General features: G+C 36.6%; 1 long non-coding RNA gene and 1 other non-coding gene across 2 annotated transcripts in view; both read left to right on the top strand.

The window, feature by feature from the left end:
- The window catches only part of LOC133519314 (uncharacterized), a 277736-nt gene that overhangs the window by 47143 nt on the left and 212112 nt on the right, over window positions 1-18481 (top strand). The gene's annotated exons all lie outside the window — the stretch shown is intronic.
- Window positions 14872-14944, top strand: Trnag-acc (transfer RNA glycine (anticodon ACC)). Its single transcript has one exon. It is a non-coding gene; the product is annotated as a tRNA-Gly (tRNA).

Below are 18481 nucleotides of genomic sequence, written 5' to 3'. Positions count from 1 at the left end.
TATGCCATTTGGCTACGGAACCCTAAAAAGGAAGATAAGTGAACACGATGTAGCACAGCTTTTTGCCCGAATTCAGAAATCTTTAAAGAGACTCACCAAAGTGAAATATTTGTGGTGTAGCTACACCACGAATATTTCACTTTGGCAAATCTTAATCCTTTGAACGCCAAGCCTATCGTGCGCGGCGCGCCAACGTGAACATTGTCGTAATGCACGAAGGTAGATATTGGGCTGTAGACGAGCGCGTCAGTTGACGTCTTTGGCGGTCAGAGGGTTAAAGGAGCTCATACGAATTTAAAGATGCGAGAGTTTCCATTTGTAACTGAACGTTTAAAACATAGGTTTAAAGAGGCAAGGAATGTTTGAAGTGATATTGCCTCGAGTACTATTTTGCAAATGTTACTTTTGCACTTCTGGCTTTGTGTAAAGGTATGATGCTTTCGTTGTTTTGCTTCCTTTTTGTATACGAATTAAAAGCGAAGAATTGCTTTTCAAGTTTAACGAAATAACGGAAATTTTTCTATGAGATACCATTTCGGGAGAAAACGTTTTCCACTAACTTAATGTTAACAAATTACTTTGATTTTGATGTCGATCGCTTCAATATAATATATTCTAGGATTATAGGTTTCGTTTTATTAAAAAAAAAAACGCTGGTGGCCAAGCGGTAAGAGCGTGCAACTTGCAATCCGGAGGTCGCCGGTTCAAACCCCGGCTCATAACAATGAGGTTTTCGGAACTTATGTACGAAATATCATTTGATGTTTACCAGTCGCTTTTCGGTGAAGGAAAACATCGTGAGGAAACCGGACTAATCCCAACAAGGCCTAGTTTACCCCCTGGGTTAGAAGGTCAGATGGCAGTCGCTTTCGTAAAAACTAGTGCCTACGCCAAATCTTGAGATTAGTTTTCAAGCTTACCCCAGGGCGCTATGAGCCGTGGCAAAATGCAGGGACAACGCGAGGAAGAAGTTTTAATAAAAAAAATAGTTTTTGCAAATTTTGAAAAAATAAAAAGCTATAAACCTAGTTTTTCACTGTGTCAATAACATGAGTACAAAAAAGTGGCTGTGACATAATCGGACAGACAGACGGACATGACGAATCTATAAGGGTTCCGTTTTTTGCCATTTGGCTACGGAACCCTAAAACTGAGTGAACAATTTGGTATTACATAGTTAGATTTGCATCACATTGGTGTGGTGAAAAATTTTGTGTTTGTTTAACCCACGTGCCTTGAAACCTTTCCAACGCTCAAGCCTCGCAACCACTCGCTACGCTTGTGGTTAAATTTTGGAATCTTTCGTTTGCTCTGGTATTAGCGAGCGGTTAAACAACAACTTTGTCCCCTTGTTAAACAAAAACTAGCAGCCGTCTATGTATTTATGTAGGTAAGTACCTAGAAGCAAGTGCTTCTACCCTCACAGCATAACTTCAATTATATGGGAGTTTTTGGAAATGAATCCGTGTGACTTTTAATGCAAAAGCCGAGATCCACCATAGATAACATTCCTAATTTTTTAATTTCCTTTCAGTCAGCTTTCATCTAAGGGATGTGACGCGAAAAGTGTGTAATTTGGTTATTCTATCAAGTCGGGAGTAATTGGTGCGGAGGACCGGCGGAAGAGCCCGAGATCTAAAGATTATGGAATATGCAAAATAATAACTCTACGCGATATTTCCATGGGGGGGGGGGGGGGGGGGGCTTTGTGGCTGGGTTGGTTACGCTACCTCGATTTCACGCAATTGTCGATCTGCGGAAAATATCCAGAAGCACTAACTAATAATTGGATTTTTACCACTTAGTTTGATAGCTCTCAGCTGTGTGTTCTCCAGAAACTTTCTGCATACCACAGCTAAACTGTGGATTAAACTGCATACCTTGGATACGCTGATATGATTGCCATTTTGTAGTTCTGTGTGATTTGTTGTTTTTAGGGTTCCGTAGCCAAATGGCAAAAAACGGAACCCTTATAGATTCGTCATGTCCGTCTGTCTGTCCGATTCTGTCACAGCCACTTTTTTCCGAAACTATAAAAGCTATACTGTTCAAACTTGGTAAGTAGATGTATTCTATGAACCGCATTATGATGTTCACACAAAAATAGAAAAAAAACAATAAATTTTGGGGGTTCCCCATACTTAGAACTGAAACTCAAAAAATCTTTTTTCATCAAACTCATACGTGTGGGGTATCTATGGATAGGTCTTTAAAAATGATATTGAGGTTTCTAATATCATTTTTTTCTAAACTGAAAAGTTTGCGCGAGAGACACTTCCAAAGTGGTAAAAAGTGTGTCCCCCCCCCCGTAACTTCTAAAATAACAGAATGAAAAATCTAAAAAAAATATATGATATACATTGCCATGCAAACTTCCACCGAAAATTGGTTCGAACGAGATCTAGTAAGTAGTTTTTTTTTAATACGTCATAAAAATTAAAAAAAAAATTTTTTTTCATCAAACCCATACGTGTGGGGTATCTATGGATAGGTCTTCAAAAATGATATTTAGGTTTCTAATATCATTTTTTTCTAAACTGAATAGTTTGCGCGAGAGACACTTCCAAAGTGAAAAAATGTGTGTCCCCCCCCCTGTAACTTCTAAAATAACAGAATGAAAAATCTAAAAAAAATATATGATATACATTGCCATGCAAACTTCCACCGAAAATTGGTTTGAACGAGATCTAGTTAATAGTTTTTTTTTAATACGTCAATAAATTAAAAAAAAAATTTTTTCATCAAACCCATACGTGTGGGGTATCTATGGATAGGTCTTCAAAAATGATATTTAGGTTCCTAACATCATTTTTTTCTAAACTGAATAGTTTGCGCGAGAGACAGTTCCAAAGTGGTAAAATGTGTGTCCAAAGTGGTAAAATGTTGAACAAGATCTAGCAAGTAGATTTTTTTTTAATACGTCTTAAATGGTACGGAACCCTTCATGCGCGAGTCCGACTCGCACTTGGCCGCTTTTTATTTGCTACTGCGAATTCGCTGGGAGCGAGCGGTTTTAGCGTCCTGTGAGTTGCTTTCCATGGTATACCGCGACCATATGTGACCGCGGCTGGCAAAACGTCCCACTTTGTCGCCTGTCATAAGGACGAGGCGTCATTATGGCAAGCAATAAAGTGGGACATTTTGCCGCCGCGGTCACATAATATATTATTATTGCTATTACTCTGACCGTATTTAGTTTCTAATGTTGTCGCTGGCGCCAGCTGCAGCAAGCATAAGCAATGATTACGATAGGCAGGTATTATATTCTAAGACGTGCGATCACTTTCCAGTGTAAGGAATGTTTTCTTTCTGTCAATTTGTATCCTTTTTTTCTGCTTCGATTGCTTTGCTTATTTGTTTTATGTCGTGGTATTATTAAATCGATCACCCTATGGATCAACAGTTGGAAAAAGTTAAACTTTACATTGAGGACATTATTAAATTACATTTGGATGTCAACAAATTGTAATTTTATTATCATTCGCCAATGCGTCTCGCTCGCGCCAATACGAACAAGTACGTGCGAAATCCACACGCGAATAAAATTACATAATGTTTTATTATTATTATTACAAGCTTTTATTTAATTTACTTTCACAAATTTTGGATGCTAAATTTGACCCACTTCCCAATTTCCGATTGAGCTGAAATTTTGCTTAGATATATACATCGAGCTAATTTGATGATGAAGATAGGAGGTGGCCATAGGAACTCGGCAATAAAGCAACAATATAACCTAATTGTGTTAAGGGTTGTTAGAATGGTCTCGATGAGTATTAGTTGCCTGTGGAAAGGAAAGTTAAGTACAGTCACAAGTAAGAAAACTTATTGTTTGAATGTACATTCGAATTAGCCTAATGTTTCGAGCATATCCAGCTTACCCCGATCCTTGTCGACACATCACTAATGGAGCTGCGATGGCCGACGACAACTTCCGGTTCGATTATTGACGTTTCAGCCGACGTCACTTGCGACCACCCGACAATGTCTAGGTAAAACGGTTTAAAGTTCGTCGGTTGAAGTACTCGACGTAAAGTCAGAGCAAGATAAGTTGGCAGCGATTTTGATAGCTGTTAGTGAAAGTGTTATTTTAAAAGTCAAACATCTATGAAATTATGACGTTTACTTAATACTTGCACAGGCTGGGCTATCAAAATTTCTGCCAACTATAGCCTGGTCTGATCTTATTAACGGCTAAAAATGTTATATACGAAAACTAGATAGTAAAAACGAATGTAAATCATCCTTGAAGTAAATAATAGCAATTAAGCTTGTTAGTTCTTATATTTGCGAGGTCCTATAATTGGCTCTGTATTACTATCTAAAAAGTTTAATGTATCTTTTATAGCTGCTGGAATTCCGTGTCTAAATAAATAATTTATCCGTTTGTAAATCTCTTTAATTTGATCTTAAATGTAAATATCTGACATTGACTGAAGGCATTCTGGTTAATTAATAGGTATTAATATTACATAGAATAACAATTAAGTTTATTTCATGTGATTAGTTATAAAAGCGATTTCCTGCATCATAATTATTAAAATTTCATTCTGTCCCCGCACTTTTTGAATGTCAATCCAAATTGCATCCGTCAAACCGCGGTAAGTACAAAATGCTGTAGGGCTAAGATGGTCAGCTCTTTATCGTTTGTCGCCATGCCTGTCACGTTCTAACAAGTATGTAAGCGCGAAAGTGACGGCCATAGTGATAAGTGATAAAAATGGAACCATGACGCCACCGCTGGTTGTTACAATCGAAAGACAAGGCCATTGAAAATATACCTACAACTAATTGGCTAAAAAAACATCTTCATCAACCCTCAGTCCGGAACAAGAAGGTAAAGATCTTTTAAAATGTAAAGCACGGCTACATTGAATCATCTCCAAGGGGTATTTGATTTCTCAAATCTTCGACATAATAGGCTGTAAGAACAAAAGGAATCCTTTAATTAACCGAAACTTGGGAAAGGATAGAATTACGACGGAAAAACGGGAATCAGGGAAAAACGTACACTTAAACCGGGTTCTGTGGTTAAGCTTTTAATTATTTTCCAGTAAAAAGAAATTAATGATAAAAGTTTAAGTCGGGCCACGGTATTTATGAGAAATAAAAAAAACTCTTAAACTCTTTCCTTGCGGTTTTTAGGTGTTTCTGAGCAGACCTCTGGTTTATGAATTTCAAAATAAGCATATTTTCTGGAAATAATATTTTTTCAAACAAGCTACACATACTTAGTTGCTTACTTGGTTGGCGCGATGACCCAAAATGAGTTTTTGCCTCCCACCTACCCACCCAGCACGCCATTAGCTACAGGACGGCGGAGTCCAGTTCTTTCTACACATAGCCTATTAAATATTATTTTTAATTTTACATTTTATTGCGAGTCTAAAAAACTGGCAAAGAGCATGTCGGGCCATGTCAGTGTAGGGTTTCGTAGTTACCATTCTGACAGAATAGGCAAATTGGGTGCTATTAATTAGTAAGTATCATATACATTATAAGCATGGAGTAAGTACCTTCGCAGCGCTTTGCGCGTGAGTTATATTACTGGTCAGGATTTTATATAAAATAAGTTTTTTCCTTCTTCACTTTATTTAGTAACAAAATGATATATCTTATATAATAAACACACGTATATAAATAATTGCTTTTTCCATTGACTTAAAGCCTAAAATTGTGTTAATATTTATGCCTTCTTACCTGTCCTTTGTACACTTGACAATGAAAAGTAACCCAGTGTGAACCGTAAAGGGACTGTTAGCCCGATTGTTTAAGACTGAACAATTGAAAGTAATCTACACATAAATTTAAGCATTATACTTCAGTGGAATAAAAAAATGCAAATCTTTTGGTTCTGTCGCTATTATGACACTTAAGACTTGAGTGTTGTACTAAGTTTTTTTTTTTCTTAATACTACGTCGGTGGCAAACAAGCATACGGCCCGCCTGATGGTAAGCAGTCCCCGTAGCCTATGTACGCCTGCAACTCCAGGGGAGTTACATGCGCGTTGCCGACCCTAAACCCGCCCCCCCCCCCCTCGTTGAGCTCTGGCAACCTTACTTACCGGCAGGAACACAACACTATGAGTAGGGTCTAGTGTTATTTGGCTGCGGTTTTCTGTAAGGTGGATGGTACTTCCCCAGTTGGGCTCTGCTCTAGATCTGGAATGACATCCAATGGCTGTGCCCTACCACACAAAGCGAGATGAAATTCACAATGCCCATACCTCTCTTTTGGACGTAGTTTAAGGACGTACCCGGGTCCAAAAGTTACGGGATAATGGCTTTCATGAAGTTAATATACTAGATTAATTTTGTACAGTCGACGTTCCAAAATAGTATTTTATGCAACCGTTGTATAAGAAGGCTCAGAAAAGGCGAGTGGCGATGGCGTGGGTTACAATGTGAGCCGGAGACGCAAGCGTAGGTGAACATTGTAAAGGCCACGAGCCACGAGCATTTTTTGACCAACTTATACAACGTTGCATACAATACTTTTTCTACGAGACAAGAAAAATAATACTTTAAACTAGTAGAACCATGTAAACAAACCAAAAGTCGGTAGCACATTTGGTACGTTGTAAGTCTCTGACAACCCCATAGATACATATAAAGAATTTGAAGAAGGAAAACGTAACGTCTACAATAAATTCTCCTTTTTTTAAATACTACGTCGGTGGCAAACAAGCATACGGCCCACCTAATGGTAAGCTGTCTCCGTAGCCTATGTACGCCTGCAACTCCAGAGGAGTTCCTTTACTTTTGATACACAAATGCAAGTTTGTTAAAAGTATTATCCCCAGATAATAAATTACGAAGATACCAGTTAAGAGTCAACTTAATGATTCACACTTGATATAATTATATATGTATTCATATATGTATGTTTATTTGTATTAGTTATATGTGTAAATTTATCAATATATAGTTTATATGCATATAAAGTCTCGGTTACAAATTAATTTACTGTAAAAGACACTGCATCTACTTAATCTTTCTGGTTTAACCCATTGGTTGACTTAAGGCATTAAGGCCGCCATTTGTATCTTCATGTATTGTGCAATAAAAATTAAATAAATAAATAAGAGTCCCCGGCAAGCTCGGCCAAATTTCACCTTCCCGCACAAACGGAGTTTCGTTCTCATTTTAAAACTACGCGTTGGATTGGAATGAATCTTTGCACGTACAATGCCATGGGGTATATCTAGTCCTGTAACTAGTTTATACAGCTCCAGTTTATAAAACTAACGAAATAGAGCAAAAACAAGTTTTGTATGAAAAGCTTAAATTCGCTGTATTTTTTAAAATACGGTATCTGAATCTACATAAACTAATTACAGGACTAGATATATACCTTATCCTATTGTAAGTACAAAGTAGTGCAATCTATCTAGTCGTTTAAAAATGGGAGCGTAACTAAGTTTGTATGGAGAACCGAGCTTGCTGGGGAAAGTGGAGGACCCGCACGAAATCGCCTTTTCATTCAAACGTAGTCCTCATTTTTCTCTCTGGATATTAACATTATTGAAAATAACAACTATGCCCATACATTTGATTTATTCGAATTTTTAATTACTATACTTAAGAGTTACGGCATTTTCGGCATAAAATTTGTATAAAATCTAAAAAAGTCAAACGTAGCTATGGTTAATAACATCAAATTTTGTAAAAATATTTGGCATGATGTAAATATCCAGAGAGGAAAATGGGGACTACGTTGGTATGGAGAAGCGGCCGTCCCCTTTCCTCTTAATGTTTGCTTTCCTATTGCAGCAAACTGTAGATTCTGTACTGCATTTGTTTGAAACAAGCTGCATCTGATTACTCTTTGGGACTATGTGGTTTAACAAATGTTTACCATGTCTAAACTGCATACGGCGAAAATTTGCGTTTGCAATTTTAGGGTTGTACCCCTAGTGTAAATTTGATCGACATCATAACGTGACGAACGCGTTTGCGTTAAGTCTCATTTTGTATAGGATTTTGAGTTTCCAAAACGTCCCGCTTGGCGCGCTCTTTCTAAATCCAATACAAAATGAGACTAAACGCAAACCCGTACGTCACGTTTCGAAATCGAATTTATTTACACTAGGGGTACTGGTTTAATGTTAACACAGTTGTAGACAGTTTGAGAATTATTCGTTTTGGCGTTTTTCTTTTTTCTACTACGACTATCGTTACATTATGACTTTTAATTGTCAAACAAAGGGATCCGCATATTTTTATATGATATAAAAATTAGACAGTGATCGTAATTTTATTTTATATACAGAAAATAATTATTGTAAAGTTAATTATATGGACTAGTTTAATGTATAATTTATAAATTAACACAAATGGACTCAAATCACACGTCGTTTTCATACCTGAATTGTGAATCAATGAAATATACTTATCAACTCGTATCAAATTCCTGAAAATTATCGATACTATCATAAATAATAAATAAATAAGAACTTTTGATCCCAATGATATATTGAGATAATGATGTTGTATAAGCTTATCGAGTATTAATCCCTGCAGTTAAAAGATTAGGTAATGTATATTTCTTTAATTGGTTTTATCTTTATTCGTACATTATAAGGAAATGATAAGAATGCCTAGGTACAATGTAACTTCCGGCGCAAATAATATTTTGAAGTGCAAGATGTATACAGGAAATATTTTTGATATAACTGCAGACTTAAACTAGACGTAGGTCTAACAAAACGATTATGAAAGAGTTTTTGATTAAAGGGTGATTCACGCTAGCCCGGGCCGGGGCTCCCGGCGCTTCGTTTTCTATGGAAAGCACCACGTGATCACCGATCAGCCGTCATAGAAAACGACGTGTCGGACGCTCCGGCCCGGGCCCGGCCCGGTCTAGCGTGAATCACCCTTAAGACTTATTTACAAATTATGATATAAACGTTGCTAAAATGATTGAGTTATAAAATTTGTGAATATTTTTTCGTATTCTACATTTTATTTAGAACTAGGTTTGGAGTGTATAATTGGGAAATATTAAAAAAACCATTTTTCCTTCTGTCTCATCTTATCTGGAATGGAATATAAAATATAAATGCTAGTTATAATTTTATTTATTAATTTTAAATGGTTGTTATTTAATTTAATTTAATTAATTTTAAAGCTGTAGTATATTTGATTTAATTATAATTTTAATTTATTTTTTCAATTTTTATTAATGTAATTTAGTTATAAGTTGTATAGGTATATGGATTCCGTATTGTCAGAAATAAATGATATTTATTTTATTTATTTATTTTTATTTATAATATTTCCTTATTCTAATAATCATTATGAGGCCTTTAGCATCTTGACAAATGATTTATGCAGCATTTGTATGTGAGGGACAACGTTTCTCTTGGCTGTATAAGCCAATGCGCACCGGCATTTGAGATCACTTTGCGACATCTATACTATTCATATAATTAAAAAAACTAGGTATAAAATAATAGGTAACACACAGATACAAGTACGCAGCACAGGTGAATCTCGGGTCACTTTTCACGACCGAGTCCTGGAAACACGAGCAAACAGAGATTCAATCCTATACTGTTTAATTTGTTCCCTATTTGTCCGATCCACTTTTCCGCACAGTTCTTTGCCACAGTTTTTATCTCGTACAAACTAAAACTAACTTAAAGAGAAGAGAACAAAGTTTAAATTGCAACGACGAGTGATTTAACTATCATTGGATTGGAAACTTTATCAATTGCTGTTAATTCTGGGTGTGAAATAAATGTATTGCGTACGTAGGTGGACGAAGAAACCGTAATAATGGTTTAATTTATCTGCGGTGTCTGTTTGAAGAAATTTTAAAGTTATTCTGAAACAACTTTACCAGCTGTCCTGGAATTCTAGAGGGACCCACTCATTACCAGTACGCCGGACGATATCGGCCTGTCAGTTTGTCGATCAGCTTTTGTGAATAACTGACAGGCCAATATCGTCCGGCGAACTGGTAATCAGTGGGTCCCTTTTCGGCATGTCTGCATCTGCGGCAGTTGCATCACTGTTGCGAAATTAGTTCTGTGACAAGATTATTTTGACAAAATGGGTGACGTTCTTATGATATTCAATACGTCATTCATTTATATTTAAACTAATTTTTATCACACATACGTCTGCGAGCGATACTACAAATTAGTTTAGTATCGCTTACCATTATATATTGTTACTCGTGAATTATCAATACATCTTGAGACTCCGAAGCCGTTAAGATAAAACAGTCTTTCGGTAGATGTCGCTAGGCGCCACCCTAAGGCATGTATGCGTATCGCGCTGGCTACGTCATTGCGCGACTGGTTTCGGCTAAGGCGACAACCATAGCTTGGAGCGAGACACAGCGATCGGACCTTTACCACCTAATGGTTCTCGCCTTAGTTGCGCAATGTCGTGGCCTAGCGATTGGTCCGGTCCAAAAGGACGGATGTTCGAGTCTTGCCGGAAGCGGGGAATTTTTCAACTTTCCTTTAATAAAAAAAAATTGAAGTACATATCATACCAAATTATTACCTGTGGCTACAAAAGCAAAATTAAAATAGAATAGGTATCATGTTTACTTAATACGGTGCTAGGTCGCGATAACTTGATTAAAGTTATTTGTAGTTTTATATGTATGTAAAATGTATAATTGTTGGTGCAATAAAGAATATTTACTTAATTACTTACTTACTTAAATCAGATTTATATTGTCCTAGCTCAGTCGATCCTCTCTTTCTGTGTTTCAGTATGGGGTGGAGCCACTAAAACAAAAATTTTACAACTTGAAAGAGCTCAAAGAGCACTGCTAAAAGTCATGTACTTTAAGCCTTATAGGTTTCCAACCGTTGATCTATATGATCTATGTGGACTTTTATCTGTAAGAAAATTAAATGTGCTTAATGTAATCTTACGGATACATAAGTTTACGTTTTATTACCCTGACTCTAATACCTCTAGAAGGAAAAAAAACTAACATAATCCCTATTCCATCTACAAAGTCTGCCTTTGCTAAAAGACAGTACATTGTTCAATCAGCAAAATTTTACAACTTTTTAAATAATGAAATATATATATATCCCTCCACCTACAGAGAATGTAAAATAAAAATAAAAAACTGGTTAAATACTAAAAACTATGTTGATATGGAAAATCTACTTAAATCATAATCTAATATAAATTAATCAATGCACCATTCCCTTAACACACACACACACATACTCACACATGCAAAACACACACACACACACACACACACATGCGCGCAAAACACTTAAAAGTGGCTCTTATACTTGAACATTTAAAATTACATTAGTTACTTTGCTACTCGCATCTTAGTTTAGTATTACATAGTTTACTTACATATTAATTATTTAGTTTATACTTTGTAGCCATCATAGTTTTGCTTTTAGCTTCTAGGTAATCATAATCACTAAGGAAGAGCGGTGTTCCTTAACACAGGTATATCTATACTTAAAAAGGGACACCAACCTGTATTTTGTTAAATATGCTTGTGAGAGAATAAATCATTTTTCATTTTCATTTTTTCATTTTTCACTTAACCTATTTATAATTAGACATATAAATATAGACTCTTAGTGCTCTTAGGTATCGATGTTAATAGAAGTCTATCAATATTATTCATTTCAATTGAAACAATGAAGTAATTAGAATTTGATATGGCCGAAATTGATGTGTGATATGTGCTTGGGACTTTGTTATAATAATTGTAGCTCAAATTACAAAAAATATAGGACACCGCTGTCCACCTTTTCCATCAGCACAAGTATCTCCAAGTTGCCAGGGTTTCTGTATAGGGACCGTGCGCGTTAGAGGGTCTGCCATCTTGTGGCCTGAATCGGAACCATAAACATGCACATGTACACGTCACGTGTTTTCTTGTACATAGTAGGTTCTGCCATTTTGTGGGCTACATGGGAACAAAAAACATCACATTTACGCCTCGCGCCAAAAATCTGACGGCTCCTGTGCTGCCTCCTACAGTTCATGCACGCTCACTACCGACTAGGTATAATTTTAGGTATAATTTCCTAAGTTAGGCAATTAAAATTAAAATTATTTAGTATTCTATGAATTTACCTGTGCACACCAGTTTTTAACCAAACCCAATTAAAATGCACCGACTTTACCGGCTTCAATTTAACTCCATCCATATTAGTTTTATTCTCACCGGGACTAAAATCCTTCGCACCAAGTTGATCCCGATTTCCATGCCAGTCATATTTCCGCCCGGCTAAATCTGACAAGCGATGCCTGCAGGATCGTTCAAATGCCGGATTAGGAATTTCAGAAACTGTTTTTGCTATGTATGCTTTAAACTTTTTAATTTTTAACAGGACAGTCAACATAATATTATAGGACATTATTACACAAATTGACTAAGTCCCACAGTAAGCTCAATAAGGCTTGTGTTGAGGGTACTTAGACAACGATATATATAATATATAAATATTTATAAATACTTAAATACATAGAAAACACCCATGACTCGGCAACAAATATCCATGCTCATCACACGAATAAATGCCCTTACCAGGATTTGAACCCGGGATCATCGGCTTCGTAGGCAGGGTCACTACCCACTAAGCCAAACCGGTCGTCAGTTTGAAAATGTCTTAAGAGCAATTCCTAGATGAGAAAATGTTGTATTCTCAAATTTTTGAAGCTGTGTTTCTGTCGCGCTACGGTGGGGTGGAGTGCGTGCGTGCGATAAGGACTACTGCAGCTCGGACTAAAATTCCCACGCAAAAAACTCAAAAATCGAGGATTCACTCTCGACTGTTTCCTCCTCCAAAACGTATTTAATCTTTAGGTTTGCAAGTACGTTGCCGGCCTTTAAGATGGAAGTACGCTCTTTTTTGAAGGCGAACTTATTGCTTTAAGAAATCTATTCCAAGTATTTTTCTTATTACACTTTTAACGCATGTATGTGGTGGTGTTGCGAGATTCGTCTCAGATGTAGCATAGCAGACAGCCAGACATATCATAAGTATTTTATATAGAGGTCAAAGACCTTATGGTATTTTGCCTGAAAGCAGTTTTGGAGATTTATACGTATTTACATACTCTTGATTTAGTCTGCTTTGCGGTAAACAGGGCAATAAATAAAACGGAATAAGGGTCTAAGCGAAATTTTGTAAGCGGTAAAATAAATACTTGTAATAAATACATATGAAATAAATTAGGAATTAATAATATAAAATCGGTAGGTGCGTTTATGATACGAGTATTGGACCCGGGTACGTCCTTAAACTACGTCCAAAAGAGAGGTATGGGCATTGTGAATGTCATCTCGCTTTGTGTGGTAGGGCACAGCCAGTGGATGTCATTCCAGATCTAGAGCAGAGCCCAACTGGAGAAGTACCTCCACCTTACAGAAAACAATAGCCAAATAACACTAGACCCTACTCATAGTGTTGTGTTCCTGCCGGTGAGTAAGGTTACCAGAGCTCAACGAGGGGGGGGCGGGTTTAGGGTCGGCAACGCGCATTTAACTCCTCTGGAGTTGCAGGCGTACATAGGCTACGGAGACTGCTTACCATCAGGCGGGCCGTATGCTTGTTTGCCACCGACGTAGATAAAAAAAATATATTTTAGAATTTAAAAAAAATGTGGCGTGACAAGTTCCGTTCATCGTATAAAAAAAACTTACGACAATCGTTCAAGTACCTGTTGTCCCTGATTGAATACGAATATGGATTGTACATCCTCCTTCGTGTCTAAGATGCTTGCGTTTTAAAATATCCTTGGCCATAAAGGCCACAATGACACACATAGCAGATTTTATGCAACATTTAAGAAGTAAATATTGCCCGGTGCCCTTTCTACTCCCGGCATTTTTGCTGAAGTTTCGTGTTACACACACGGTATACACTTATTGCCTGGTAATTAGGATTAATTTCGCACGTAACCCGAGATTTTAGCTAAGCATCGAGGAAATTAGATGATTTGGTTTTTCCTGCAGCCTTTAATTACGGGGGCGTTTTCTTAACGGAGATCAATTAGGTGGAAAAGTGAGCGAAATAAATGAAAGGTAGGTAACGGTAACCTTTGTTTTTGAATAAGTTGTTCAAAGTAAATCGTTGAAAAGTTGTAAGTTTTAATTGTTTTTAGACTTTGTTAGATTTTCGGCGTAGGTGTTGTAAAATTTTCCCCTCCCTTGTAGCAAATACTCGTAAGTGAAATCGCTGCATGAGATTATTTCCTTTCCTAACCTTTAGTTTATAAGATATTAATATACACATTTTCTATGACAGATGACCTGTGATGACATGCATCCGCCCGGAACCGAGCCATTCTAACGTAAGTCATTCTTTAAAGCTATCTATTGTTTAAATATATAAATTGCTACGTAATTGGCCAATAGCTACTGGCACGATTCGAACTTTAAGTTTCAAAAGTGACAAAACGTCACTTTTGACACTAACATCCGTATATTAAAGTTCGAATCCGGCCGTCTAAATGCAATATAAATGAATACTCTTCCCCTCTAATACCATCTTCGGTCGTGTTAAAATAGGAATAAATACTAAGGATCATTCGTAAAGCCATCAGCATCGTTAGCCATGATTCAATACCGTTTAGAGTGAGCTTACTGCCCATATATCTTTATTATTGCTGAGCTGTGCCATAGAGGAGTTTATGTGCAAAGCAGTATTCTAACTTAATTTTTGACACGCAGAAACGTCTGCGAAAAATCCTATAATTTTTTTAACTACGAATTTTTTTACAAATTTATTCTAATCTTAATAGCATCGTTCGCAGACGTTTCTGAAGAGGTTTAAGAAGTGTAACACTTACGGTAGATGTCGCTAGGGCCTCCCTAAGGCTCATATATGGTGGAAATATTCGCTTTAATAGAGTAAGGTCTTGGTAGCTCAAATGGCAGAGCACTGGGCTACCGATCCAGTTGTCGTGAGTTCAAGTCCCACCCAAGACAGTGAATTTTTCCTGTTTTAATTTGCTTTTATTTACCTGCCTTACTACCTTCTTGCCTGTTGCTAACTTTATTTAAAACATAAATCTGTATTGAATTTGTTTTATTTGTGGTGCAAAATGTGCAATGAAGAATATTTACGTACTTACGACTGAGAGGCTAATTCGACGACCGGTCTGGCCTAATGGGTAGTGACCCTGCCTATGAAGCTGATGGTCCCGGGTTCAAATCCTGGTAAGAGCATATATTTGTGTGATGAACACGGATATTTGTTTCTGAGTCATGGGTGTTTTCTATGTATTTATTTAAGTATTTCTATGTTATATATATCGTTGTCTAGGTACCCTCAACACAAGCCTTATTGAGAGCTTACTGTGGGACTTAGTAAATTTTTGTAATAATGTCCTATAAAAAAAAACCGATTTACGTAAAAGTTACGGTTTTGATACGATATTGGCGATTCACGCAAAGTGCCTTGGTAAAATAAGTTTTAAGTTATGGTTCAAAAATAGTTTTAGTTTAAACATGTTTTGACTAAACGATACAGAATAAGCTTTTTTTATAAAATACCTATAGAAGGTCGGTTCTGGCTCTCGCCGGAGGCTGCCGCTGTTTGATTACGGTCTATCTAACATATTCCTTCTCGCTTTGCTCTTCATCGGACCTATCTTTAAACTTTGGCAGAATACCGTGAAAACTAGTCTTTTCTCTAGTCAAAACTAGTGATAACTAAAGTTTATTTCGACTAATTAGTGAAAACGAGTTATCATCAAGGCACTTTGTGATAACCAATTTTAACTGGACAGTCCCAGTTAAAAGCAGTTTTCACCAAGGCGTTTCGAAAAACTAGTTTTGACTAGTAAACACGCGTTTTTACAAAAAACGGGACTTTAATATTTATAAGTTCAGTTACTGCTTTAGTGTACGTATCTACTGAAGGCGAGCCTCCTAGTTTAACGACAGCAGACACGTGACTGAATGACTTCCATGAAGCACAGGTTCCATGAAGAGGTATTTTATGAACTCGATCCCTTCTATTCAGTAGGAATACTCACAAAAAGTGGAAGATCATGAATTATTTAGCACGTCCCAAACTCATGTTACGTTCTCTTTCTCAGTCTTTAGACTCTCTTTCACACTGCTCGGAGCAGTCGCGAGTTTAGTGCTCCCGAAAACATTACATAAAAGATGCAAGTCTCGCAACGCAGTTCTTCTAATACAAAAAAGTTTTGAGATCTAATGTTAAACCAAGCCGTTTATTTTAGTCAATACATTGGGTGTCGACAGAACATGACTTCTACAGACTTACCTATTTTTAAAACCGTATCAACGGTATCAATATTGGAAAATATTTAATACGAGTATTGATATGGTTGTAAAAATAATAAAGATCATCTTATGATCTTTATTTTTTTAATACTAATAATGACTTGAACATCGCACGGCTACAAAATGACATAAAAATAATTGTCAACTATATTTAAAATGATTCTAATTGAATATAGCGCTAGTCCTAATGACATGCAATTTTGAACAATATATATACGAGAACAAGTAAAGCATTCTGTACGATTGCCAAGTCATATGCATTAAAAAATAAAGATATCTAATATGGATACAGTTTTAACGAGTACAATTCCATAAAGTTACGAGTATTTTACAACTTAGCTCGTTGAACGCAGATGGTGTAAAATAAATCCGTTTAAGTGTTAAGTTGTACACTGACGATATTTTCACTTTTATTTTATCTTATTTTATTTTCAATAAAACGATAAACCTTATTCTGATGGGAAGAAAAATTGGTAGGAACCTGTACGTTTGAGATCAGGGGCCCATTTCTCGAACGTTATTAGTCTAATATTATTAGTGTGTTGCCATGGTAATCCATACGATTTGTCAGTTCGTGGACTAATATTATTAGTCTAATACCGTTTGAGAAATGAGCTCCTGGATCACCTAGAAGCCTATTTGTACTATAAAAATCACTATCTGATTTAATATTTTTCGACTTTATACAAAAATTATAAACTGAAATAGATGTCATATACTCGTACTAAAGAAAATGTGACTGTGCCCTCCAGCGGTAAAGGCGTGATTCGAACTTTAATATAGAAGTAATTTGACTACATAAAATACACAAATCGAAATATGTAACAGTATAATTTGATTTGTTTTATAAGTAATTCATAATACAATCAAGTTGCGATTTATAAAATTAGATCGTCTTCCTAGGCCTAAAAGTGCGAACGTATTTATATGCAAAAACTAGACATTTGTTTTAGGATCGGATCGTCTTAAAGTTGGACCCCTGCTGATGTATAGAGCTTCGAACTGAAGGTTATTCACAAAGGTCTAGTATAACACGCCAATTCGAAAGAATGAATGTATTTAGTTATAGTGTGTCTTGTCCACGCCAATACATAGGTATTGGCCTGTTAGCTTAGACGTTAGCTTGTACGTTCGAATTTGGCCTGTTAGCTTCTACGTTAGCTTGTACGTTCGAATTTGGCCTGTTAGCTTCTAAGTTAGCTTGTACATTCGATTTGGCCTGTTAGCTTCTGCGTTAGCTTGTACGTTCGAATTTGGCCTGTTAGTTTCTACGTTAGCTTGTACGTTCGATTTGGCCTGTTTGCTTCTACGTTAGCTTGTACGTTAGAATTTGGCCTGTTAGCTTCTACGTTCGATTTGGCCTGTTAGCTTCTACGTTAGAATTTGGCCTGTTAGCTTCTACTTTAGCTTGTACGTTAGAATTTGGCCTGTTAGCTTCTACGTTCGATTTGGCCTGTTAGCTTCTACGTTAGCTTGTACGTTAGAATTTGGCCTGTTTGCTTCTACTTTAGCTTGTACGTTAGAATTTGGCCTGTTAGCTTCTACGTTCGATTTGGCCTGTTAGTTTCTACGTTAGCTTGTACGTTCGTATTTCGACTGTTAACTTCTACGTTAGCTTGTACGTTCGAATTTGGCCTGTTAGCTTCTACGCAAGCTTGTACGTTCAAATTTGGCCTGTTTGCTTCTGAAATACTATTGTGGTTGTGGGTCGTACTCATATATTATAGTACCTATGCTTAACTCGTTCGCGTCTTTCCTGTGTACATTATACAGTCGGTAGTAAAAGCGAGATAAATGTCAAAATGGTTTTCATACAAAGTTGAGTGTGTTCTTATGATATAATTAAAAAGCAAGTGAGTAGACATTAACCTGATGGTTAGCAATTACCGTCGCTCATGGATACTTGCAACACCAGAGGGGTTGAAGTACGTTGCCGGCCTTTAAGAATGGAGTATGCTTTTAAAGGTTAGAAGGTCCTATCGGTCTAGACATACAAAGGGCGATGGTTTATTCCACAGTTTAGCTGAGCGAAGATTATTGTGATCGTTTTTTACGTTTGTTGCATATTAAATCCTTAGCCCTCTTATTTACAAGTAGGTATTTAGGTCAAATTATATTATATTTTTAATATTTTTAAAGGTATTTAGGTTAACTTTCAAACATTTGTTTTATAACCACCTGCTAATGCAGGTGTAGTAGGAATTAGTCGGT

This window comes from Cydia pomonella, chromosome 6 (assembly GCF_033807575.1).
Source record: "Cydia pomonella isolate Wapato2018A chromosome 6, ilCydPomo1, whole genome shotgun sequence".
Classification (NCBI taxonomy): Eukaryota; Metazoa; Arthropoda; class Insecta; order Lepidoptera; family Tortricidae; genus Cydia; species Cydia pomonella.
The sequence above is the reverse complement of the archived record's forward strand: the minus strand, read 5'-3'. Positions and strand labels throughout refer to the sequence as shown.